The sequence below is a fragment of the Falco cherrug genome, chromosome 18 (assembly GCF_023634085.1).
Source record: "Falco cherrug isolate bFalChe1 chromosome 18, bFalChe1.pri, whole genome shotgun sequence".
NCBI classification, from domain to species: Eukaryota; Metazoa; Chordata; class Aves; order Falconiformes; family Falconidae; genus Falco; species Falco cherrug.
This window is the reverse complement of record NC_073714.1, coordinates 4,050,395-4,078,212: the sequence shown is the minus strand read 5'-3', so window position 1 is coordinate 4,078,212 and position 27,818 is coordinate 4,050,395. Positions and strand designations below refer to the sequence as shown.

The window sequence follows — 27,818 nt, the reverse complement described above, 5'->3', positions numbered from 1 at the left end:
TGAGCTAGGGGGAGCTGGGGAGGGGGCCTGCAGGGGCTTGGGCTGGCATTATCTCTGCTCTGGGGCAGGGGGCAAGGTCCCCGTGCTGCTTTTCCTGGCTGTTCCCCAGCTGCTCTTCCTGGATGACCTTTCAGAGGGGAAAAAGGAGGTGGCTGGCTTGGTCTGCATGCTTTCCCCTAACACCAAGGTGCCAATTATTGTAGTGGCTTTTGTGGATTAAAGCGTTTCCCGACTGGAGTGAGGCCAAGAAACTAATTTCATCCATCAGATGCCTTTCAGCAGGAACTGGCATTCAGGGTACAGCCTGTTGCTAGACCTGATGAGAGCAGACTGGTTTCTGGGCAGCTTCTCCAAGCTTACCAAGCTCAAAATTGTGCAGTACGGAGACGGCAGTGCAGGAGGAGATGCTGTAGCTGCGATCTGGTATCGCACTGCCAACAGGCTGTGCAGCGGGATCTGGTGATGAACGCTACCTGTTTCTTATCGCCAACGGCTCGTGTGATATAGAGCCTCCCTGCTCATCCTCTGGCTGCCTAACCAAGGAGCCAAGCTGTGGCAGTGAGCCTGCTACTACAGCATTTTTTTTTTTCTTGTGTAAAAAATGCTCACTTGCACGAAATACAGATCTGAAGTGAAATCTTTAAACGCTTATTAAAATGCCGATGTCACTAGCTCAGTAATTCTCATGAGAGTGGCTGAGGAAGACCACAAAGCTTTTTTGAAATAGGCTCAGAAAAATGCTACTTTCAAGAAAGATGGTGATGGCACAGGTGGAACCCACCAGGATCAACTAACTGTTTCTGTGGAATACGTACGCCGCTGCCTTTATGGTTTTACGGACTGTGTTTTATACGTAACAGGTATCAAATCCAGGCTTGCAAGCACCTGCAGAGTGCTGGGAGCTAGAACCCGAGCTCCGCTCCAGGCCTTGCTCTGGCATGCTGTGCAGTCTCTGATTTTCTCCTCTTGCGTTCACCTGGTTTCTCCAGTCTATCAACATTTGAGGTCTTGCGTTGTCTCTAGCCGTGGATGTGAATGGTACCCATGGCTGGCAGATGCTCCAGGTATGACAGCGGTGGAAGGCTGCCTTGCCTGAACAAGCTGTCACTATGCAAATCTCTCCAAGCATCACTAGGAAAATTGTGGTGTTACACAAAAAAACCCTGCTGAAATGTAGAATTCCTCCATGGGCTTAAAGGGCTGGCTGGTGGGCACGCAAGGCTGCTGTCACGGCTCACGTGTATTTTTCACGAGGAGAGTTTGGGATTGATGGTGACAGATGCAGAAGCTCGCTGCTTTGGGATTTTAACCACGTTACGTACAATAAGAAATGATCATAGTGCAAACTAGACCATTGTATTAGGAGTCACCGATTTAAGTGAATCCATTTCATCGGGACTACTCATTTGCCTAAAGCAAAGCAGGTGCCTCATGTCTTTATTCCAGGGCATGCAGCTCTCTCTTAGGCTCCTCCAGCTATGATTTATGAAGGACGAGAGCTTGGCAAAGAGCAAATGCGTAATGCAGTGGTGAGGGCATCTTGGAGGTCCCTTTCTCTTTCCAAATCACAGAGGCTATGGCTCAGGTTTGCCCCTAGCTATAGAGCCCTGGCTGCTCGGCTGATGCTGTAGCAGACCTTGTCTTTCTTTTTACCAAGCCAAGCCGTGGCTATCGGCCAGGAATCAACGGCTGTGCAAGCACAGCAGCCCACACGTTACAGCAGGAGGGGTATTTAATTTGCTCCAGTGAAGGTTTGCGCAGCACAGAAGTGGAGGAGAACACAGCTGGCTCCCAGCTTCCTTACAGCTGCCCTGAATCCCCCCTGCATCAATAAACCAGTTATACGCTGCTAACCCTCCCACCTGGTTAATAATCAAGGAAAAAGGCAAGCCTTTCATGTCGGTGTATTTTCAGAAGGATGCCTATCCATTTATAGGGTGAGACAGCTTGTTGGGTGCGTGCAGCTCAAATTCAGATTTGCAGGGAGATGGCTGTGTGGAGGAGATGCAGCTGGCCCTATTTATGTCTTCTGAGCGCTAGTATAATCTGATTTATGAGCAGCAGGGAAGGGCATTATTGATAGAAATCATAGGGGCTGGGAAAACGCCTTTTTTCATGCACTGTGCTCTTGAATAAGCTGTTTGGTTGTGTGGTTTTTTTGTTGTTGTTGTTGTTCCCCTTTCTTCTCCCCCTTTCCTGAGTAATCCAGGACTGCTGTAAAGCAAAACTTATTAATGTTTGTCCAGTTCTTTGTAAAGCCCTTTTGAAAGGTTCATCATGGCTGTAGATTGATTATGTGTTTTTAAGCCTTGAATAGATAAGTAGCAAGGGATTTAACTTAATCCTGAATGTTGACCTGTTTCTTCTGGCAAAGAAAAAAAAAGTGAAAGGTGAGTACATGAAAGCTACGTGATCTTGCAAGGTAAACTGCTCTTTTTTTTTTTTTTTTTTTTTTTTTTTGCCTCAATTACAATGAGAAACCTGTCATATCAAACTAGAAGTGAAGACATGGGAAAATGAGTTCCCTTCTTGCATGACTCGTTCTACCAGTGGTAGGGAAATTATACGGCTTGGTGAGCTGGCTGAATCCACCCAGCCTGTGCTTACCCATCCCACTGAAACCCAAAGAACTGAGGTATATGCCCAGTTAAGCAGGACAGATTTCCCTTTGCAATACATCAAGCTCCTCAAAGTGGAAAAGTAAAGTTAGGCGAGCAAATGGGAGCTATTTCTAAACTATGGGGTTTTTTGGTTTTTTTTTTTTTTGTCTGCAGATTGTAGCTGTTGCGCTTCAGGGTCTCGGTTGTCTTTAGCTAAAAGGTTGCCTGCCTTCAGACCCTGGGGGGAACTATCCCCAAATGAGACTGCTATGGATGTAGAAGGAAAATTGGCCCTGGTTAAAGTCAGTGTAGCAGTAGCTGTTACAGAATTTGAGCATCTTTCTTGCACATTTCTGCTTTTGCAGCCAGTACTGTAATTAGAAGAAGAAATTGAACATCGTTAGGACTGTGCAGGATCTCACAGTAAGATAAAACAGGTCTCTTGAGCGTGGACTGGTGTTGCCTTGCAGTAAAGAGGCTGGAGTTTCTCGTTTGCTTTCTTTACAGTGGTTGGTGTGACATAACTGTCTCGTGCCTTGAAGTCAATGCCTGTGATTCTTCCATATTCACTCTTCGTTTTCACGTGCCGCCTTCTCTTTGCGGTTTTTAAGAGCAGGATTCCGGCACGCTTTGCCACAGGGCAGGCAGGAGATTAGATTCTGCCCTTGCTAACATGACTAAGGAGAGCAGAGAGGAGGAGATGCTTTCCCTCCCATGGTCCAAAGAGGAAATAGTTTGTGATGTTCTGTTCCTGCGTGCCAAACTGCAGACACCTTCGCCCTGCATCACGCATTGCGGTGCGGGGTAGCTGCTGGTACGCAACAGATGAAGCTGGGGCTTGAAGCATGTGGAAGCCTCCTTTTTTTCTTGAATACGCTTCAGCTGGCAGAAATGAGTCCAGTTTAGACCTGCTGAAAACGAACCCCTTTGGCTTGTGCGCCATGAGATTCGGGGAAGTGAAAGCCGTGCAAAGAGACTAGAGGTGGCTGTTTGGGGGCCACAAGCAATCTTCCCTTTTATCTGCCTGAGCAAATATTTTTTTTGAGAAAACCTGAAGTCATAATAATGATTTAATTAATGCACTTGGTAACTGCATTTGGAAAGTAATTTTGGAGACATGTGGAGCACAGAAGGAGAAAGACGGAAGCTTTTAAAAATGCATGAGGAGCCAAAGCTGCAGAAGCAGAACTGCCAATTAAGAGGAAAAGCAGAGTCACCCTATGGTATTTTGTGAAGTAATGCATGTTGCTGTGTCCTTAAGAGGTGATTTGTTATATGAGCTGTAAAGCTGGTTTCCTACCCCAGCACAGCTGAAAGGCAGGATCCGTGCACATTAATCATGCATTAGCCTTTGTTAAATTCTAACTAAATGTTGTTCTGGGATGCTAATGGCTGTGAAGGACATCCTGTAGTAAATCTGCTTTGCATTTTCTCTTAAATGAATCAGGTGGCTCCTCTGTTTACTGTAAATAGAAGGTTAAAACACATTTTCCTCTTGGACATCAAATAACTGCCCAGCACCGGACCTGAGATAGAGACAGTTAAATCTGAGTTGAATAAACTTCAGAAAATCACAGCTTGCTCTTGCCTTGCCTGCTAAATTCTGCATCTTTTCTCCAAATAGATGTCCTGTTCCCCACTGCTGCCACCTACTCTCTTGGGATCGGCGCTGCCCTTGTTCAGTACTGCAGGCATTGCCTCCTCCCTCTGCCAGTGCAGGGATGTGTTGGGAAGTTCAGGTCTTGCCTGGGAAGGGCGGATCATGCTGCTGCTCATCCCCTAATTTGAAGGCGTGGGGTACCAAGCCTCTTTGCTGTAGCCAAGTCCTGTGATCTTCACGATGTGCCCTCCTATGCCTGTGATCATAGTGCAAACCTGCAGAAGAGTGGGAGATGGGATTTAGACAAGTGACTCATCCTTTTTGTTTGAGGATTTCTGAAAACACCGGAGTGATTTAGGAGGATGAGATCCACCGATGCTCCCAGTTAGGATGAGTCACTTAAAAGAATTAAAGTAGGATTCACAAAAGCAGCTAAATTATAGTATTTTTCACGGCGGAGACATGCAACACTGATTTATCTCATTGCATCATCTGAAAAATGAAAATATTGCTCTCCCCAAATAATAATTAGACTCTACAGTATCTTAACACATGAGGAAGTGTCAGCTGGATTTGCTGACCTTCGGATAAAAGAGCTCACAAAGTTTAATGTCACAAGCAATGCTTCTAGAGAGAGACTTGGTGACAGGGTCTGAGAGGGAGTGGGGGTCTTGACGTTCGGAATATATGGGGTGGAACGCAGTCCGTATATCACCATTCAGGTTTATGCTCCAGTTTCACCTTTATACACATGACTGAAAAGTGATGACAGGGCACTTTGCTGCTCTTAATTTATAGTTGGCAGAATAAATTGTCTTTCCAGAAGAAATCTTCTCAGCGTTAATAGATAGTAAAGATACAGTAATAAATACAAGGATTATTTTTTCAGGTTTTATGCAGGGATGTTTTGCTTAGTATTTGCAGCTTCATGGTATGGTGCTGTAATTTTGTTTCCCGAGAAATGAGTGAGCCCCACCAGACCAGTCCTGTAAGTCCCAATTCAGGAAAAAAACTTGGATGCGCTCAATTTTAGGGCTGTACTTACATCTCTGCAAAACAAAGATGTGATAATAGTAGAAGCAAAGGGTTGTTACTTGTTCTGCAGCTTTCCCAGGGGGCACTGGTTGGTTTGGGTGGCTGTTTTTTCCTGCTGAGTGGGTTTCTGCCAGCCTGGCTGATGAGGGCTTAGCTCTGGTTGTTTTGCCAGAGGTAACGCACACCCCAAGCTGCCTCTGGCCCCCAGCTCAGGTCGAGCCAGTGTCACCAGACCTGCTCGATACCTTCGCCCTCATCTCTTCGGAAGCACGCTTTGTGCCCTTTTCCAGTTGCGTGCCCTTCGTGTCGTCAGCTGTCTGCCAGGAGAGCTTGGGCTGGGGAGCAAGTCCACGGCAGGTCCCTGTGGTATGGTGAGCGATGGCTGAAATGTGGGCAAGAAGAAGAAAAAAGAATGAGACCAAAATCTTCCTCGCTTTCCTTTGCCTTGGAGACCTTTTTTTTTTTTTTTTTTTTTTTCTTCATTTAAACTGATGTTATGATCAGGAGCTGTAAGGAAAGACAATGTTGTTTATAGAATTATTGTTTTCAAAATATATATATAATTTCTGCTTGGGTACAGATGGTAAGTCCTATGCAATTCCATCTAATTGTCTTTAAAAAAAACACCCCAAAACAACAAAAACAAACACCCCACAACATCCCACTTTATTAAAAAAAATTTAAAAATAGCTTCATAGTCTGAGTCATGCTGCAGTGAAAGATTAATGCTTTAAAAAATGTTTCTGTAGTTACTTTTCATGCTAAATAATGTCCTTTGAATTTGATTATACATTGTATTTATAATGTGTTCATTCAAACAATTATTAATGTTGAACTACAGCCAATTACTTTCTAATTTCATTTTACTTTGCATGGTTGCAAAAATGCTGTTATTGCTTGTTACAGATTACGTTTTCCTAGACAAAGACATGCCCGTTTATCATTTAATGCTGTAAAATGTTTATATGAAAGTACTCTGAGGACCAGCTCCTGAAGTCCTGGGGCAAGACCTTACATTGAGATGGTGAAGTCGACAGCGGGAACTGCTCTGGGAGTTCCCTGCACTGCTTCCCATGCCGTTATTTTGTAACTTTATTTGCTGTTATTCAGTAACTTTAGAATGTGAAAGCTTTAGCTCGAGTTGAATAGAAACTTCATTGCAAAGTATTATTATTTTTTTTAATCAAAAGTTGCTTCCATCACTCGTTTCTTAAAATGTGTCATTTTGTTTGAATTTTAACATACTGAAGAGCATCGCTATGATACGAAACAGAATATTTTAGAGTGGGGAAGTTTTGCAGAAAATATTTTCTCTTTGTTATTTAAAATAAAAACGCAAGAAGAAAGGAGGTTTTGCTTCTAACTCCAGGCACTCTTGCCTTGGCCGAGATCAGAAGGTCCTAAATCGCTTACCGAGGCAGGATTATTATTTGTATTTCCTAAGTCTGCTGCTTACTTGAGATGGTAGAGGAGTGTGTATGGCAAAGCTGGGAGCTTGCTGAGCATCTCCTACGTCCTGGTATGACAACTCAGGGTCGGGGCTGTTGGAGCATTAACAGAACAGTGCTCTGGGGGCTGCCTGCTTTGTCCCTCCTGACAGCACCCAGCTGCCCTGGGAGTGAGGCTGAAGGACACCTTCTGCTACCCCGATTAAAACTCCTTTCTAATTGAAAACTGTTCTGGTGGTTTAGTTCCAGAGGAGATGTTGCCTTTAGTCTCAACACTTGGGGGTGGGGATCATCTTGAGAAATTCGATGTTATCTAAAACAATCCAGTCAATGAGGAGTGTTTCCTGCATTAGCACCAGCCTAGCCTGGGGACAGAATTTCTGGATCTCTAAATGGTTCGCTTTTGTGTCTCTACACATGATAAAATTATATCCCCGTTAACTCTGCAGGGGATGTCTTATTTAGGTCAAGATGTCAGGGATGATGTATAGCTGAGTTAGCTCCCAGCTTTTTCCTTAGGACAATTATTGCTCTTTTTGATCAAAAGGTTTGTAGCTGTTGGATGGTGAAGTAACCTTTGGGGACATCTGATTAAAGCATACGCCTTTCTACAGCTGGCAGGGATCTGGTTGGTGCCACGTCCGGCTGCCTTTGATTTCTTAGGCTGAGGGATTGGGTGCCCGTTCACAGCGGGCAGACCTGAGCAAACCTTGTCCTAACGCTGCTGGAGATGCCTCCCATGCTTCGCTTTATCCTCCTTTCTGTCTCCTTTTATACTGCTAAGGCATCACAGGGGTTATGGCAAAGGTGCTTGCCAAGTGCACCAGCAGGGACAAACTCAGTCCTTGGGGAGTTCATCGTCTGTGGGTGGGACCATAAAGCAGGTCTTGTTCTCCTCCACCCGAGGTGGAAACACTAAGATGCCATCATTATTCCTTATCTTGTAAAACCACGGTACTTTTCTCTAGGAGCACTGGGTGCAGGGTGGTGAGAAATAACAGCATCACGAACTTGTGTTTTCTAGTGGCTTCGCTACTTGCTGATTTCTAGTTTAGTATTTGCCCCCCTCCATCATGCTGTCCTCTGACCTGTCGGTATTCCTGCAGGGGATCATTCTGAAGGAGAGTGACTTTGTAAAACTGTTGCCTTTGTGAGGGACAGCAGAGATGAAAGAAATGCGACGACTGTGGGAAAGGAACGGCAGGTAGAGCCCACTTTCGAGGTTTGTAATTTTTCAGCAAGGTTTATTCAGCAGTGCACGTGGATCGATGGAGCTCGGTTGGGTTTTCTATAGCACAGCACTCCCTGGGAAGGTCTCGGTGCAAGCTGCTGCCGTACCACTGTGGTATCCAGGGTTTTCCAGAAGAAAATCCCTTCTGGAATGGGTTTGTCACTGCTAACCTAACAAGACCACTCGCTTTCTGAACCTATGTGGGATCAGCACAGTACTCGAGTTCTTTGTGAGACAAGGGTAGCACTTCGGAAGGAGCACTGGAAGGTGAACACTTGCTCAGATAGCCATAAAGTAATTAATCTAATCTTAAATCCTGAGCATCTGGCTGTTGTAATTGCAGGTGTGGCTACAGGACAGTCCATGTTGCTACGGATTCAAATAAACAAACCAAAGCAGGTACTGCCCGCTTGCTTGCTTAACTTGCTTTATGAGCAGAGATTGCCAAGGCTTCGCAAGTGAAAGTGAAGTCAAGAGTTTCCTAAATGCACTGTCCTTCCCCATCATTTCCATGATGAAACAGTTTGTGCTTGTCTTGGAAGAAATGTCAGCAAAGGTTATTTTGACCAGAGAGATCTCATCAGAAGCTTCTTCCTCGAGCTGCAGCTTTACAGATGCAGCACACAACCCGTTTAATTAAGCACCCATCCTCGTAATCAAATGCTTTGCTTTTGGAGATGTCACCTTGTGTAACTTGATTAGATTTTTCTCTGCTAGAGGATGGAATCAATTTTTCTTCTAGTTGTTTGCTAAGAGGTTTTTTTATTAATAACGCAAATGGAAATTTGACTTGGAAGGTCTCCTCCTTGTATAGATCTGGTGGTTCTTGCCAAGTCGATGTTCTTGGCTCTGTAGCCGAATCAGTGATGACTTTGGCTTGTTCTGGGTCTTGGTTTTCCCTACATGATTTTCTTGTGCCAGTTCCTCACCTGTAGGATGCAAGTAGCTCTTCCCTAACTCGCAATCCCTTCGTTACCGTCAGGCCTTTCAGCTTGCTGGCTATAAGGGGTCCATCTATAGGTGGATACTTCCTGGTGGGGTTTGTCCCTTAAGGTTTGCTTAACTTCAGAGCTCAGGTCACACGAGTCTGGGCACAGGCTTGTTGTCAAACACAAAAAGGAAGCCTACAGAGGGTGGAAGCAAGGATGAGTAACCTGGGAGGAATACAGAGAAATTGGCCAAGCAGCCAGGGATCAGGCGAGGAAAGCTAAAGCCCTGACAGAATTAAATCTGGCCAGGGACATCAAGGGCAGCAAGGAAAGTTTCTGTAGGTACGTGGGTGGTAAAAGGAAGACTAGGGAAAATGTGGGCCCTCTCCAGAAGGGAACGGGAGACCTGGTTACCCGGAATATCGAGAAGGCTGAGGAGCTCAACAGCTTTTTTTGCTTCAGTTTTCACCAGTGAGTGCCCCAGCCACACCGCCCCAGGCACAGAAGGCGAAGGCAGGGACTGGGAGGATGAAGAACCGCCCACTGTAGGACATCAGGTTTGAGACTATCTAAGGAACCTGAAGGTGCACAAGTCCATGGGGCCTGATGAGACGCATCCGCAGGTCCTGAGGGAACTTTGTACAAGGCCGTGTAGCGACAGGACAAGGGGGGGTGGCTTTAAACTGACAGAGGGCTGATTCAGATGAGATATTAGGAAGAAATTCTGTGCTGTGAGGGTGGCGAGGTGTTGGCACATGTTGCCCAGAGCAGCTGCGGGCGCCCCATCCCTGGCAGTGCCCGGCTGGACGGGGCTGGGGGCACCCTGGGCTGCTGGGAGGGGTCCCTGCCCCTGGCGGGGGGTGGCACTGGGTGGGCTTTAAGATCCCTTCCAACCCAAACTGGTCTATGAAGTCAAACTTTAGGAAATAGGCAAAGACATTGGAATAAACAAACTTGGACACTTACAAAGCAAGTGGGGTTTCTTAGGGTGAAGGCAGGCCTGTCTGGACTAAGTGGCTCTGACATATTGCGTGACTGCCTCTTTCTAGAGCTCTGGCTCATTTATGCAGTAAAACATTAATGATTTACAGCAGTAGGGCATGTTTGCATAGGTGGAGTAAAACTGCTCAGGTAGAAAACGCTGCTGTGGGCTTCTGTCCCCCGTAGGCAGCAGATCTGTGCACTGATGCTCAGCGCAGGCACTGGAGGAACCTCTGCGCTTGGTGCCTGCTCGGTGCTGGGGATGTATAATTGATGGGGGCGTGTGTCCCTGCTGCAGGCTGCTAACGAGACTCCCATACATTAATGCATTATCTTCCTAGGCCTTGGGGACCTCAGATTTACGTGCGAGTGTAGGTTCTGTGGGGTAAAACTGTAGCATCAGCTGTTCTGCACTAGATGTGAGATAGGTTGGTTTCTTTCTCTGGTGGGGGACGACAACCATTTCCTTACTGGTAGGAGAGCCACAGGGGGTGAGCATGGCATGGTTGATGTCCTATAGACTGACTTCTGGTCTTCAGCTGTGTGGTTGTGCCCGTGTTTGTACTAGTAGAGAAGGGACGGGGCAGAGTCACGTCCCATTTGGCTGTGACAAAGTAGATGCAGGAGCCGAGGGGGTTGTTAAAGGGGGGGGGGGGGGATTGCAGAAAAGCAGGTTTGCTTGTGCACATGGGCCGAATCCTCCCTGCCTTGGTGAAGCTGAGCTCTCTCAGATAAGTCTCGTCACTACTACAACAACAGCAGCTGGAAATACTCACTGGCATTTGCTAATTTGATCAGTAACGGAGACCGCTCCTCAGTGCAGAAAGCAAATGGACTCCCCCCAGATTAGAGTGCAGCAATACCTAATTATCTCATCCTAGCCCTTGCCCTCTATGCCCACACGTGTTCAATCATCCTCCTTTAGTTCTGCCACCACAAGGATCTGTCATGAAATAATTCAGTTTACTTGTAGCCATTTCCTTTCGATAAAGTAAATGTCAGGTGGCTATTCATGGGCATTTTGCCGATGATCTGATCATTGGAAAAATAGTTCAAATGTTTCTGTATTGATTAAATTAGCATAAAGAAGGGAAAGTTGCGTGTGCTGCCATAAATTAACCGATTTATTTGTGATTTTGGTGTGTGTATATGTGCTAACTACTGCTGTAGAGGTCTGCCCTAAAGCCCATCATTTAATCCTTTACTGATATTTTCACCTAGGAATCATAGATTTGTTTTCCCACTGTGAATCTGTATTTTTGTTGGCAAATGGTGTAACTGCAGTCAAAGATGGACATAAAATTGGATGTGAAAACTCTCATGGTCGCCTGAATATTGCAAGAAAGCTGTACCTGACAGCAATCACCAGATATTTAAGAAATGGACAGTACAATTAAGAAATTCCAGTACAATTAAGTCCTCTTCCAAGAGGAAGTGAATGTTGGTTTTTTTTTTCTTATTGTGATCTGATGCAAATGTCTGCATCCGTCATGAATTTTAATTCTGGATGTTGATTTCTCTGCATTTATAAACACACCTAACTCTGGGCCTTCTGGGTACACATGTGTGCTCTGAATGAATGACAAATGTTTGGGTAGGCTTTTTAGATCTCTATCACATCTGAGAGCTCATTAAAACAAAGCAAATGCAATCAATCAAATTTGCTGGTAAAATGTGACAGGCAGTTACATTAGGGGATTAAAATCGTGGATTCCTGGAGGTGCTCTGAAACGGAGCAAGCGGAGGGCTCAGATGGAGCGTGTTGCTGTGAGGATTCTTGCTGGATGGCTTGTGCCGTACCCTATGGAGTTGCAATTCACAGTCAACCGGTGGCCTTTAGGTCAAATCATGTTTTAAAGGAAGAGAATCCAGGCTTAATCTGGTTTTGTTTTGTGTTTCAAACACAATCTGTTCTCTTCTGTTTTTTTGAATCCAGTGTGAGATCAACTCTGGCATACATATCCCACAGAACAGAGACAAAACGTATGAGAAGCTCTTTGGCAAGGCTGGATAACAGCTTTATTGAAAAGGTAAATGGCTAAGAAAATACATTAACATTCCGAATGGGCCCCATTTAATGTGATTTACATATAGTTCAGGATTCTATCTGAATTGTACCATGCAAGAGAGAGGTAAGTATTGGATATTGGTGCAAACGTAATTTTGCATTTTGTTCGACCCTGAGCTTGCCTAGACTATAAACCATTAGCCTGGAATTTGTCAAAGTAATCTGAAGGAAATTCAATCAGCTTTTAGTGTTTAAATCCTTTTAAAATCTTTTTGTCTCGAATGTTCCATTTCGCCCTCCGTATTCCAAGCATAACAACACTTCTTCCTTTGTCTGGTTGTTTGACATCAGCACCTGCCCTCAGCGCTCGCTTCTCTCGCATTCTGCAAAACCGGATTTTACCCTATGTACGGCTGGTGGGTTTGGGTGAGGATTTCACGTTTCCAGTACATCCTTAGCAGCCTCTCTGAGATGATCTGTCATTCATCTCTCAAAAAACATTAACCCTGGATGGGCAGAAATCCTTTTCACAGAGAGCATGGACTGAACCAGTCAAAGATTTCCTCTAGCTAGTGCTACCCAGTCCCCAAAGCTTATATTTTGTAGAACCCAAACCAACCGGTATTTCTTGATGGAAGTCATGATGTTGCATCTTACCCAGCAGCACTGCTGGAGATCTGTCTTCTGGGTTGGGTTTTACAGGCTCCTTCTCTCACTAGCCTTTGCAAAGGCTGCCAGTATATCGGGCTCCTTCCAGATTCCCAGTCTAGTGACAAGCCGAAGGAATGTCCCTGAAGCGTTTGGTGGTGTGATATTTACTTACGGTAATTGCAAACCTGTAGGCTTTAATAATGCACTAGATTTGTTGCTCTGTAAGCCCTGATGTAATTGTTATAATAAATAGATATGGTAGATAAGCATATACTGTAAATAAATACGGCTTTTAGGTTTAATTTCATTTGGCTGGGGAAAAGAAACACAACAAAATGCCATGGATATCTTTATCCCTTGATTTACTTTAGTCCCAAATACAAACAAGGCTATTTTTCAAACGCGTGACTCTAAATTGGAGACACAAATCTTGCCTTTTAATGACTTCGATGTCACTTTGTCCCACAAACCTCCATTTTACATGTCCAAAGTCTTAATCCGAAAGGCATATTTCCTAATGGAGATCAGCAAACCCTAAATTTTTATTTCTTTCATCTGCTTGGATCCCAGCATGTGGGTGCCAGAACATCAGCTACAGTTGATTGGCATTGTGCAATTAAAGTCAACGTAGCTATGCCAATTAACACTAATGTTGCTTTCAGATAAAATGAGGGCATGGTCCTAAGTTCTACCACTAACTTCTGGCTAGTGTTTAATTCTTATTTAAACAAAGCAGCACTGTGTGAACCTCACACCACCAGCAGCGGGTTGTTACTCGTTATTATCCATCAACCTTCCATAAAGCCACTCTTAAAAAGTGCCGGGCACCTTCAAAATGCCTTTGAAGTCAATGGGATTTGAAAGGTGTCCCTAGATCTCAAGATCTTTGATCCATAATTCCTTTGATTTAAGGGGTCCGTTTTCATAGCCCGGTGTGTCCACTTCACTTCTCGGCATATTAGTTCATTGTTAGAGCCGTCTCCCGTGCACACAAAGATTAACGCTGCCATCAGAGGGTTCAGAGTTGTGTAAGCTACGATGACATATTTTTCACTAAGTGGGCTAACTCCTGCTATTCATCAGGGTTGGGAGGAAGGAAAAGATTCCAGGAAACTAATTGAAGGCTTGTAATGGGACTTTGAAATAAAGACTCGAGGCTGTTGTTCCCTTGAGTTTGGGGCCACGCTTCACTTCATCATTAGCGATCTTAGGAAATGTTAATCATTGTGATGCAGCTTTCACGGAAAGCATTTGTGCTTTTGCGGTGTACAAATTAAAAACACTGTAAAGCCCAGAAGAATTTAGTGAGCTTGGGGGAAGGGTACTAAAGGGGGACTCAGAGCCTTGGATCAATGCTATAAAAATTGTATGATGCTTTGCAGATGGCAGGGTATAAATCTCCTAGCTGCCTTACCTACTGCTTTTGCATCTTGTAGTGGATAAATATAGACAAGTGTTTCTTTGCCTGGCGTCAATAGCAGAGCTCCTCCAAACACAAGGGACCTTCATTGGTTTATGCCAGCAGATGACTATTTTGTGATGGGAAGTAATAAACTAGGAGTGACCAAGGTATACTCTGTCCTTTCACTGCAAACACAGAGGCTGAGCATCACCTGCATCCCCCGCGCTCCCTCTCCGTACCTGCTGCCCTCAACTCCCACGGTTCTGGGGACCCTGCTGACCCAGTTCCGGGTGGTGGCTGGGCTCTGCTGACGTGGCAGGGATGGGGAAGCTGCCAGGGACGGCAACTGCAGTGATTAAAAAAAGTTGTGGCTGAATCTGTGTTTCTGAAAGGTGGCAAATCTTCAGAGACACGTACTGCAAATCAGTTTTCTGAAGAAAATGCTTCCTTACATCATGATAATCTTGTACTTTTTAATCTATAAATTAACAAGCAAAGATACCTGTAGAGCAAAGGAAAAAGGAAAAAAGAGGCGAAAAGAAAGGCAGGCACTTACCTTCCACAGTTGCGATGCACATGCAGATATTGACTTTATGTATCAAAGTAATTACTGTAATGAAAGGATGATAATAATAATAATAATCCTTTAGCAGCCTGTGAGATTGCTTGATGACATACTGGGCATCTTTTAGTTTGCCACCACTTTAATCCATATTTAGTTGATGACTAATGAAATACAATCCAGAGCTCTTTGTTAGAACCCTTTTATTGAAATAATTTCACTCCGATAGCTATTTATTATGCAGTTCCTATTTTAGTTCCTGATTGCTTTCTGCTGTGCGGGTGCAGAGTGTGTTTAGAGTAAAAGTGTGGGCTTTGAATTCTGGTATGGCTCCATGAAAGCTAGGAATAACCATGCTGGCCACAGAGGAATGGGCGAGTCAGGGTCAGACTCCACTTATGCACCTGACCTGCTTCTGTTTTGATGGGCATCGCTTCCGGGTCATTCTGTTAAGGTGGGTGTTTCTTTCCTGACAACTCTGCCTCCAAGCCAGGGAACCGATGGTGCTGCAACCAATACACCACTTAACATCGCACTTCGGTGCTATGCGCAATAAACGGAGCAAAAAGTGCTCGGTGCTGAGTCAGGACAAGCTGAGGTGGTGGGAAGTGGTGTCTTTGCCCCTGCATTGCTGCACGCAGGCTGTCAGCCACGTCTGTCACGTGCATGGGATGGCCGTCTCCGAAGGGAACACAGCGCATCGAAAGGTGGTTAAAAAACATAAGCTGCTCGGGTGAAGGCGATTGAGTCTGGAGGTACCACCACTGCTGTCCTTCCACTCTACAGACTTGTTCAGCCCATGTAGGGAGGGAGTAAACTGGTAGTAAATCAGTAGGATGGCACGTTGCTTTGCTGTAAATGGCAACACGCTGCAGAGCACTGAAGACTGTTCTACAGAGCGGAGGAAACTAATGTAAATGTAATATAAATGTAAAATTTGTAATGCAATGTAAATGTAAAATAATTTACTGTAACATCATCTGAAATAATTATAAGTCACTTCTTTCCCAGACACACTTCGAATATACCTGTGAAGTCAGTATAAAGATTAAGGCAAGCACTCTTTAAGTGCATTTTTCCCTTGGAGAACCAAAATTGGTTTATTCTGGGATATGAAATATCAGTCAATGTAAGAGACAACGTTATTTGTGAGTCTGCAGCGTCCCGTTTCATACTTATTGTTTAGCTCCTGGTGATTATATTTTTATTAGCGCCCGCCTGACCTTGACTAGCAGCTCAAGCAAGTGTGTGTTTCAGTCGGCACTTAACACAAGGAGATTTATCCAGGAAGATGTTTTTTTTTGTACTAGACAGGGAGCAGATGCTGCAGCATTCACAGCAGAGTTCCAGAAAATTACAGAATCCCTCATTAACACGAGAGATTGCGGTGTGATTCCTTCCCATAATTAGCTGAGTTGTTAGGTGCCTGAAATAGTTTTTAGAGTGAAGAAAGCAGCAGCTAACAGGGAAAAAGCTGTGAGAAACAAGTCCTGAGCATAGCTCCAAGGCAAAACAGGTAAAATAGGCTGTTCTTCCTCCTGGTGGGATCCAGCCCTGCAGAGCTTTGCCAAGGCTTTGGTGCAGTAGGGTCTGTAATGTATAGCCTGGGGGGGAGGCTCTGAGCCCAGCACGGAGTTGCATATGGCTCTGTGGCCCAGAAAGCGTGCAAAGGGTTAAAACTGCTGCTGGGATTAAGTGCAGCTAAAATTCAGCACTGAGTACTCGGTGGTTGGGGATCTCACCCTGGTTTCCCTTCCCTGGAGGAGAGCTGAGCGCATCCCTGTGTCCCGGGGCTGGGGAGCTGGGGCTGGTTCTCACTAACGAGGTTCCTGCACGCTGCGCTGGGAGCAGCCATGTCCTGCGTGGCAGTGTTTGGGGGGAGGGGGGGGGGGGGGCAGGCAGCTGGGGGGTGCTGCGTGCAGGGTTCCACACAGGGCTGCGAAGGCAAGGAAGGGATTCTCCCCAAAGCACAGAGCAGCAGCTGCTGCAGCAGCAGCAACTCTGCGTTCCCAGCGTCCAGCCCAGGGGGAGGGAGCGACTCTTACAAGGACAAAACTCTTGGAACGCTGCAGAAATTACAACCTATGAGCACCTTTTTTTTTTTTTTTTTTTTTTTTAAGAAGACACCTTGAGGTTTTCTCCTTCATATTGCAATTGTCGCTGAAGCAGCTCGGTCTTTGGTGTCGCCTGGCACAGCAGCCTTGTCTAACGGGATGCTGAGGACCACTGCCCCAAAATAAAAGCTGTGCTGCTTGGGGCGAGTTCCACTTGCAGGGCTGGGAACCAGCCGCCTTGCCCCAGCCCCGCGAGCTCTGCTCTGCTGCCTTACAGGCCAGGAGGGCTCCTCCAGCAGCAGAAATTTTTTTATGTAGATTAAGGTGAAATTTTAACTGCCCGGAGCAATTTTCTTGCTGATCCATTTGTCTAGCCTACTGCTGTTTCTTGTGTTATTTTTAAATCTTTGCTGTGTAGCGGTAGTGAGGGAGAAGGCTGCTTTAATTACTGCAGATAAAATAAATCAGGGGAATCTCATTGCAAATGCAGGGAGACGAGACAAGCCTGACTACAGCTCCCTGAGTCATCCTGCCAATAAGGCTATTAATTTTAGTTTGAGGGAACAGACTGCATATTCGGAGGCACTGTTAGGAGGTATTGCAGGCTTTCAGATCTATAGGATGCTTGCTGCCGGACTGCTGGCCAGAGGATCCAGCCGGATGATGTAATGCTCTCTCGGATGAGAGCTGCCAAAAAGAAGAGACAATACATGGAAAGACTCCTGGACAGGAGGCCTTGAACCTTTATTTTCCTTCGTCGTAAGATTGAAAGGAGTCTGTCATATGCGTATCTTTGGAATATCTACTTATAAGATGCACTTATTGTTCAGTAATACGTCAGTCCTTAGGTCCAATGGTGTTTTGCTAATTTGGGTGTATGAGTGAATAAACCGGAGGCAGTGTATGTCAATGACTAGAGCACTGACTTCAGATAAAAGGGAATCTTGTGTTTTTCCCAACTCTGTTTAGTTGGGAAATTATAGATTAGTAGTTTCCCAACTCTAGCACTTGGGTAAGCCACTTTCTTTCTCATTACATCAGTCTTCACTCTCCTTGAAATCATTATAAAACCTCCTGGGGGGACAGCAGTGGTCCTGAACCGTGTCCTTGGGATCTGGCACTTGTCCTGGCCCGAGTGTAGAGGGACTTGCCCAAGGTCCTGCAGAATCTCATCTGTCTTGTGACCAGCTTTGGACTGATGGATCTACGGTATCGGGCTTCGTAGCTTTTCCCCTAAGCCAACAGAAGGGATGACGCATCTGCCAAGATGAGCCTTCAATTTTTATGCAGCTGAAGTTTAGGACCAGAAAAAGCAATCCAAGGTGGAAAACATGACGGCAGGAGGCAGCTGGTTACGTTAGGGTGAGAATTATGGCGGCTGCTTTAGTAGAAGTTAATGCTGCAGGTGGGAGAGTGCCCTGCTTCTGCTGAAGACAGGGAAATCCACAAGTCTTGTCCATTGTGCAAGATGAAATTCCCATCTGCCTGTGACTGGATTTCACTGCACTGTGCAGTGGATACATCCACCCTCCCGTGATCTATAAGCTGTAACATCTGCTGGACATCCATATAGAGGTGTCTTGCCTGCTCTTTTTTCTTTTTTTTTTTTTTTTGTTGGTTCCAAAATTGTCAATAAGTGTTTTTATTTTTTTAATCTTTAGCTTTTTCTCCGCCCCCCCCTCTCTCCTGTGGCTTCCAGGAAGTTCCCTCCCATCTGTTCCTGCCATATGTTTTCAATAGCAATTTACACACTGGATTACAACATGGGAATGATTGGGATGTTGCATTGCAATTTTTAAAAATAATTTCTCTTGGCAAAGAGGGATTTAGCTGCACCTAAGAAAAAAAAAAAAACCAACCAAAAACCAAAACAAACCACAAAAAACAAACCAACCACAAAAAAAACAAAAAGCGTACTCTTTTTCATCTGTCTGTCCCATTTTTTTTCACACACACAAAATCAGGGATCAGCTGCATTAAAACAAACGTGAGGTAGGTTTTCATTACCATCGCTTAGTTGTAAAGGAATGAAACAACACTCCATCAGGCTCTGGATGTCCAGACATCATAAATAACCCAGTTCCATCCTAGAGGCGGCGAGTGATCCCTTCAGCTGCATTAAGTGCTGTAATCACTAAGCCCTAGTGTTTTCCATGCCTTGTCTGAGTGCAGGAAGGGAACAGGCTGGGAAGCAGCCTGGTTTATTCTGACCAGGTTCTCTATCTGCTGCAGTACTCCAGCAGGATCTCTTTTCTGCAGTGGAACAAGAAAACACCTCTATCACAATCAACTATCCCAAGCAGCAGTGCTCCTACGCTGCTTGTGTTTGCAAGGTTATTCGGTGGCTTTAAAGCGGTGTTTGCATTAGATGGTGCTGGGGGTTTGCTGTCGGTATTCCCTCCACGTTTTTTTCCCTCGTCATATCTTAGTGTGGACCTGCTTCCTTGCTTGCATTTTGTTTTCAAATACCAAAATACTGCATTTTTTAATATTTTTTTTTTAGCATTTTTAACTCAAAAATGTATTTTTTAGCATTTCTACATGCTAAAAGCCACCAAATTAGTGGTAGAATTTAATTGGAACATGAAGGGCAGTGTGGTGTCAGCCATTAGTTATTGTAATTAGCAAGGAATTCTCGTGAGCTCGGGTCAGCCCGGTGTGTCGGTGAGCAGTATTCGGTTTGTCCAGTAAAATGAAACTCAAGCTCGGTGCTGGATGCTGCTCTTTGGCAAGCAGAGCTCTGGTCCTGCATTGCATTGGTGTAAATCAGTGCTGGTGGAAATGTAAAAGGGGATACACGGTCCTAACTGGAACAGCATTCCTGGGAATGAGGAATGGGAACTTGCTACAGCCCAAACAAGGTGTAAACTCCACTCACCTGCTCATACGTTTACTAGCAATGCTGTTGTGTCTGGCGGTCAAGTTTCTGGAGGGCTGTAAGAGCTTCGTTCAGTGCTTTATGGAATTGATGGGACTTTGTGCTGACAAATTCTGGGTCGTGCCCTGCAGCCAGTGATATTCATGGTGTACGGCTTTCATTTTGCTCTACAGCCCAAGTGGGGAAGGTTCAGAAAAGGGCTGGGAAGTAAATCAGAGGAATGGAAATCCTACTCCAGCGAAAGCTTAAAACTTAAAACTGTGCTAGTGAAGTCCCTGCTGACTTAACCTAGGGAATTTAAGGATAAGAAGGGATGCAGATACTCTCTGTGTATAAAACAAAGGTAAGCTTGGAGGGCAAGGCTAGAAAATAAGATAAACCAAGGAAAACTGAGAAGTTGCCTGCCAATCAGTTTGAGCTTTGAGAAGAAGTTTGACTTTTGTGACATTAAATTCAATGCTCACCTAATCCATCCCAGGAGCATTTAGACTGTGTAGAAGATACACTTAGTTCTAGATTCTAGTAACTGCTCTAGATGACACTTGCTGTGGCTCAGCACCCGAGGAGTGAGTCCCGGGCAGGGTGGTGGGTGAGTAGTTAAGTTTAGGCAGGACTGAGCTTGTCTGAAGGTTTTGGGTTGTTATTCCGAATGGTCTGAGGAGGAGTGCGGGTCTGCTGAAGGGATCCAGAAGCTCTGTTCTGCTTCCACAGGATGCAGTGGGCAATGCATCATTGTCTACTACTTGACAAAAATGCAGGTTTTTTGGTCAGCTGAAGAAGCCTGTTTCCATCCCTGGTGTCTTCATGGCTGCGCCTTTCGGCAGGTTCTGCAAGATTTCACAGGGGCTGTGTTTGTGGCTGAAGCCAGCCATTGTAATGCAGTCCTTCACCTCTGCCCGAGGTTAGTTTGCAAACTTGTAGGAATCGGCACCTTTTGCCAAATCTACCGACTGGCCAATAGATTTCATGGCCTGGATTAGGTTTGATCCCTGACGCCTGGGTTTGAAGCTGTGGCAACTGTACGGTGCAGCCAGCACCGGGGAGATCCCGGCGGGAGGGCGATGCTCTTGCGAGGAAAACAGGAATGCTTTGCACCCAGAGCACTCAGTGCTCCGTACCAAAGTACAGAAAGATTTTAAACCAGCAATGTGAGAAAAGTTGCAGGCTAATCGTTCTCACAAGTCGCCAGCCCTGGGCTAGGATATTTTCAAGACAGCATGTACTTCAGTGTCTGACAGGCTGACCTGCCAGCCGTAGGGCTGTGCTCACGCACAGCGTGGTTGCATAAACCTGATCTGTTTTAAAACAAACAAAAAAATCCCTACTAAAAATGCATTAAAACTGAAAGCAGTGTAGCAGGGATGGGTTCAGTTTCTTCTGCTCTCAGCAGAAGTTGAATGTATGGGGTCGCTATACCATGCTCACATGCTCTGTTGTATCTCTTGTTTGCTAAATACTGCCCGTTTCCTTTGAACCACATGCAACAGAAGTACAAAAGCAGTCTCTAGAATGATCGTTAAAATTAATCTGAAGAATACAAGTTTAACTTCAGTAAATGCCTTCAAAGGCACAGCAGACCCTGTAGCGCTCTGGCTGGGCAGGGGGGTGGTTATGTCTTTAAATCTCTTTATTCGACAGCAGACTTTTTCTTTCCCATGCAGAAAACCCCACCCATATCTCTGCAGTATCTGCAGCATGAATTAGAAGGTCCATGGGGACATCTAGGTCAGCATGAGCAGATCTGACATCAGCCTGCAGATTATGCCCACAATCAACTGTGCTGCAGTTGTTTCTCTTTCCTCCCCCTCTTTGTACTAGGAAAAAAATGATTCTCAAACGGCAATTCTAAGAAATGCTAAAGTGCCTCTACAGACAGCCTTGGCAGGATGCACAGCAGAAAAGCCTCGTGTGTAGAGAACATATAGAATCCGATCATGTGTATTTGCTAATGCAGTATTGACTGGAATTCAGAAAGCCAGCAGAGGATTGCAAAAGGAAAGAAGCTGAAAGCTGATGGTGATGCAGAGAGGAAAAATGCAACTCTGTTATCTGCTAATAAAAGCTTTCAGCAACAGAGCCGGTGGCCAGATCCAGAGCTCATTGCATGGCTGTCTTAATGAGAGCTGCTCCGCCAGCTGCACAGAATTGTTCTGTCAACTTTTATAAATAAATTTGCCCTGAATTGGCAAATCTCTACCAAAATACCACTTCTTGCTTCAGTCCCTTGTCTACCAAGCAGGTCCTGCCTACATTTTAATTTCCCCCACCCCCACCCCCTGCCTAGATCCATATATTAAGATATAGTTCAGAATTCTCCAATTTCCTGTGCTGCTCACAACCTCGGGGGCTGTCTCTTACATCCTTGTGCTATTTTTACAACACTCTAATTATGCTGGCCTCAGTGGAATTAAGCCTAATGTAGCCTAAGGTAAAACTAAACTCAAGCTCCCCAATTCTAAGCCCAATTATACAGTGGTGTAATTCACTGGAATTAACCTTAATTTCCCACATTGTACCTTGGGACAAAATTTATCCCTTAGGATATTGTTAAAGCAGCTGGGAGTAGCCATGTTCCCTGGCAGCTTGCTTTGAAGTGAGGTGGAAGCCTGAAAGATTTCTGTATTCCCTATGGAATGGAAACTTGTATTATGTTTTCACTACAGGCAATGGGAAAGTGGATTAGGGTAGAGATCCTATGGCTGAGAGCTGCTGGCTTAAGTAGAGATGAGAGACCAAGGCTGGGAAAGTGATGCAGAAAAGTCAAAAGATTTGCTCAGGGTCATTCTGCAACAGATCGGTGGCAGTCCTGGAAATACAACTCACGTCTAGTGTCCAAGTCACACTTCCTATTAGAAGAAAATCCTTTCTTTATTTTTTTTTTTTTTTTTTTTCCTCCAGGGAGCTTTTCATAGGTAGTATTTTCCTTCTAATCACAAGCTGGGTTGCATCCTACCCCCTGAGTGTCTTGCCTGGTGAATATCCCTGTCCTTTCAACCAGCTGCAAAAGCCACCTGCATTTCTAGCGACCTTAAATCCTGGTGAGGGGCCGGTAAATCCTGAATCTGGACGTAACAAACTTAAGCACGCTCGTGCACAGACAGTACAGGAGAACCCGTGCGACTTGGTGTCCGCCTGTGAAACAAGTATGGCTTAATTGGTTTTATTTCCCCGGTGCTGATTATCTGATGAAGTAAGCTGGGACCTTCTGCTGCTGCTAAGTGCGGAATAGCCGAGCCAGATTGAAGCTGCAGAGACTGATGCTGCTATGCTGATCAGGGGATAAATAATAAATCAAAGCCAGATGGGATGGCTGTTTCTTAATCAAAGGCCAGTGCCTTTCTGTCACTTGAACGGTGACGTGCTTGGATAACTGTCCAGAGGAACCTTTGCTCCCCTGCAGAGTCCCATTAGCTTCCCGTGGGCACAACGGGCTGTCTTTGAGGACCCAGGTGCAGACTTTATCTTCTGCTAGAGATGACTATAAGTACTTTCCTTTATTATTTTTCTGAGTTGAACACCTTCCAGTGCTTGAATGCAGTAAAAATGACATTTCGAGAACAAATTGGGACATAATTCTAAGTTCTGAAGTATATTGGAATAGAAAGCTCTGTGGAAGGGCAGAGTAAAAAAATTATTAAATAGCCTTCTAAAACCCATAACCTTTCTGTCCTATGAGAAGACAAATATTTTGACATTTCCCTGCTTATTTAAATGCAATAAACTAACTTTTTTCTTGCTTTTTTCCTCTTTTTGGAATTCCAGTATGACGTGAAAAATATGGCAGCTGGAGATCAGCTAGCAAATTATGCTAATACTCTTTGAACTTCTTTTTTTCCAATTATGGTTTGGAGGGGGGAATAAAAGCAGGGAATGTGAAACTAAAGGACTTTCATTAGAGTATATTTTCTTGCAACGCATCGTACGTTACGTGCCAGTAATGGAGATGTAGGAGGGCAAAAGGTGGTACCAGGATGTAGCTTCTGTATGCCTGGATCAAACAGGCAATCTGTCTTTTAATGACCTTGAATCCACCAGCAAAAGTCTTAGATTTCTATGCTTAAATGGAAGAGTTAGATAGTTTTACAGCAGTAATTGGTTGAGAAAAGCTTGCGCAAGAGCTAGGGCATCAGAGTGTTACTTCTGAATGGAAATGTAGCTGTTGTAGATCTGGCAACTGGAAGAGGCAAGGAGAGAGTTTGGGGATGAGGACTGGAGAGGAATATATGATTAGCAGCCTGACCGGGCAGCGTCAGCTGCTGTGCAGCTCTGGAACCCCACCGACGTGGTCCCACCATGCCTCCTCCCGGCCCAGCACGCGCGTGTGAGGCACGACGAGCTGTGCGGTGCTGAGCCCACCACCTGGGAGTTCAGCTCTGTGTACAGGTGAAGGGGTTTTGTCAGCTGCGGAGCGGTGAGAAGGTGGTAAAACTGGTGGTCCTTGCAACCACCCGTATCTTTGGCTTCCCCCTTGAAGGCTTCACGCTGTGACTTAGGACTCCTGGGGCTCCTGGGCTTTGGGTGAATTTGACCTACAATGAATACGGATTGTCTGATTTGGCAGTACCTATTTAACAGATGCAATTAGTATCAAGTGCCTGGACTCACCTGGAGCTTTGAGCCATGCTGGGAAGTGTTTGCATTTGCTTTTATTGCTGTCTGACTATTAATTCTTTTTCCATTTCGCATTCTGAAGCTTAATTAATTAAAGCATCTTTCTCTTATGAATGCAAAGCAGTTTGCAGTATTAGAGGCCATTGGGTTGAATATACCCGAAAAAGATAGCATACTGATAGATACAACATTAAGGACCTGATTAGATTATTAAGCGTTAATGAGTAATTTTCTCCCAATTAGTGTGCTGTGGCTACAATTATAGCCACTACAAGAGGGGCTTCTGTGTTCAGAGGCACAGGACTGTTCATATCAGCCATTTCCAACCTACAGCAGGTCAGTCGGTGCTTCCCTGACAGTAATGAACAGCAATTTAGTCTCTTTTGCCCTTGGGTGTCATGTTTGGCAAAGCCAAGGTGCAGCAGGAGCTGAAGATCGACATTGCGAAACCCGCTGAAAGCAGCAAGTGGTCTGCAGATGTGTCCTGAGCACGCAAGGTACGCAGGTGGGAGTTAATCTCAGGATCCGAAGGGGTTTTGTGTACTTAACCTCCCTCTTAAATTCCTATTCGGGATTAGAACTAAATCTAGAGCTGAGTGAGCTAGCAGGGAAGAAGGAAAAAAAAAACAAACCAACAAACCAGCCACAAAGCACTTCCACACAGCGCTGCAGTGGGGCTGTTTCCAGCCCTGCTCACTGTATATGAAATGAAGACAACAGAGCCTGGAACCAGAAATGATGCTGAAGGGATCCCAGGTTCCGTGCAGCCCTGTGGTGCTGTGCTCCAGCTCCCTAATCTGGAGCTTAACCATTTTGTTTCAAGAACAGTTTAATGGGAACAGGTACAGTTTTATATGAAATAAATAAATATATAAATAAATGAGCCTGGAATCTGTAAGCTTTCTTCTTTTGGCCCAGAGATCACCACTGCTGACAGAATGTAATTTAAAAATAAATAAATAAAAAGAATAAAACACAAGACTGTAGGAGGCAGCTGGGATGTTCTCAGGTACATCTGAAGGACACTAAGGTGCCCCAGCCCATGGGACTGGTTATGGGTTTGGAAGGTGTGCGGAGCATCAGTCTGTGGGATAACACGGCCATCCCTGCCGTATTCCGAACAGGCTGCACTGATGCTCTGCAGGGAAAAGAGGGAAGTTCTGCTCCATAACAGCATCCAGCTGGGGCTGCTATTGCTTCAGCCACTTAGCTGAAGGTTAGTCTTTGGATTTTTTTATTTTTTATTGCAACTAAGTAGAGATGGAGGATGTTGTTTATTTGCATTTTAGAGCTGAAAATAATTCAGTTTGGAATTTTTTCTTAATTTTCCCCTCTGGACTCAGTCGCTTAGCTCTGTTTGCTCTAGTAGAGCCAGTGATTTTGTATTTATTATTAGCCCAGGATAAATCCCAAGCAGCAAGAAAGACCCCAGCTACACTAGTTTGGGTGCAAACACCATGCCCGCCCCAGGTAGCCGCTGGTAGAGGGCTGAAAGTAAAACATCCATGTCCTGAGCATCACGGCGTGCGGGGATGCTTCAGCTGTAAAGTTTTAGCCACACGACAGCAATGCCTTGGGTTGGCGGATTGTTTTGGAAGTGACATTAATTTGTGGTTAGATCACACCGATTCCATCGCTGCGGTGTTTGTAGGCAGCATGTTCCACTGAAACAGCTGATGTCAAGCTTGGCCTCTGCATTGTGGATTCAAGGGCAATATCAAATCAGCTTAAACCACCACTGCCCCCTCGGCATGACGACCACAACAACTTCAGGCAAACCAGCGTGGGCATTATTCAACACTAAACTTAATATATTACCCGATTAAAGGCTGAGCCAAAGTCTGTGAAATGAATGGAGGTAGACGTGGAGTCGTCTGGTCCTGTACTTTTGGTTTGATGGTTGTCAGCCCTTAACGTCGTAAAGTTAGTGTAACAAGATGCCGTGGTTCCTGATCCTTGAGCTTGGTCTGTGCACACAATTATCTTTCCTTAATGACATCTTTTAGATTGCAGCCCAGCAGATTAATTTGAATCTAGTCAAAATCGAAGATAAAAAGGAAAACCAGTGCGTGTAAAAAAAAAAGAAAAATGTTTGGAGAAAGGTGATGTGAAGGGTTGTAGGTAGTTCAGCAAGGTCTGGAATCCATATGATAATGTGACGGATGATGTAATGATACATCTGTGATGAAGCGTTGGGAATGATTTCAATATGGATTGGCAAGAACCACCGTGCCATAGCTAAGCTGCTAGCTGAGTGTATGATATTTTTCTTTCCCCCCTTCTGGCTGATTTTTTTTCATGTTTTTTTATTATTCAAGACGGGTTTAGCATCAGCCGGGCTCAGCAGGCATGACTCGGAATTCTACCAGGGCAATATACAAAGAGCCAAACCCATGACACCAGGTCCCCAGGGGTGTAAACCAGTGTGCCTGAGGACATGGGCCAGTTTCTGCAGTGGCAACTGGCCCACAGTGTACAAGGGCTGCCTGGAGGGTGCACCCAACACTCAGGCTCTTGTTACACCCGCTGATTTAAAAGCCACTTGCAGAGAAATTCAGGCTGCCTGGAACGTTGTGGGGTTGTTTTTTTTAGGGTTTGTTTTGTGGGTTTTTTTTTCCCCAGACAAATATCGTCTCATTAAGGAAGTAAAAGATGATAACATCTTAAAACTTCAGCCAGGTTTGTCTTTGAATGAGTATTTAGTCCTTACTTTTTTTTTTTTTTTTCCTGATAAGTTTAGAAGACCTCCAGACATACTTCACAGATAGTGAGGAAGCCAATTAATTGAATTCCTTCGTGTCCTGAGCAAGTTTCTCTTTGGAGCACTGTAATAATGTACTGAATGAACAGTGACTGTATGAGCACGTGTGACCTGCTGCTCTGTCCAATTAATCCTGCATTCTCAAACTGGACCTTCCATCAGGACACAAGGGGTGTCTAGGTAGCTTGTGATGCGAGCCAGTAATATTTTGTAAAACTGTAGAGGTGTTTGGGTTAACAAAATCAGAATCTTCATGTTTTAAGAGGACACTTGTGGCTGAGAGCAAAATTGTGCTGGGGAGTCTTACCGGAGCAATGCTTCTGCTCAGAGATGATCTTGTATCCTCACCTCCTATTAATTTATTTGGCTTATTTCAGAATAAGCTATGTGAAGGGCCATGAGATGGTGCTTCATGATGGCAGCTGGCTCGGTTATCCACACTAAGACGCTCTGTTGTGAATTTTCGGTGTTTTCATGCTCCCTGAATACCCCCTCCTTGGTTTGGCTGAACTGGCAATGCTTTGACTTCAGCAGAGTTGGGCTGGGGAGGGATGGGTCCTAAAAAAATCTCCTGAAATGGACTGGGGGACCCCAGTGAATTCAGATGAAAAAGTGAGGAGGAGTGGCCCGTAGGCATTGCATGAACCCTCTGCACCGGGAAGGATTTTCCCCTAAAGTCTTGGAAGATAAAAAGAGTGAGCACCGTGGAGATCGGCGTTTAGTCTAGGGAGATATTATAAATGCTGTGCTATCTTATGATGTGCTTGGTATAATTATTAATCGCATGATTAAGTGTTTGATGTTCTTCATAGCCAAGTTATCAACATGTTCAACATTAATTTTGCTTGTACTGCTTTATGCAACTTTCATGCCCCATAAAATGCATGATAAGTACTAAGGATGTTTAATAATGATGTTTTCACTAGGGCACGATTGTAAAACTCCCTTGGGTTAAAAAAGATGAAAAATAGCAATGAATAAACTTCCTTTGACAGGATAGGTGAGGACGCTGAGCTGGTTAGAAAAAAATCTTGAAACAACAAAGGTAAATGGTAAAGGAGTTTTTA

At 44.8% G+C, this 27,818-nt stretch overlaps 1 protein-coding gene across 1 annotated transcript in view; it reads left to right on the top strand.

Annotated features, from left to right (window-relative positions):
• The first annotated feature begins 1,230 nt into the window (after positions 1–1,230).
• Positions 1,231–27,818, top strand: part of ENTPD4 (ectonucleoside triphosphate diphosphohydrolase 4) — a 248,466-nt gene continuing 221,878 nt past the window's right edge. Inside the window, exon 1 of the mRNA XM_055696146.1 lies at positions 1,231–1,240. The gene's annotated coding sequence lies outside the window, so the exon portion shown is untranslated. The remainder of the gene's footprint in view (positions 1,241–27,818) is intronic.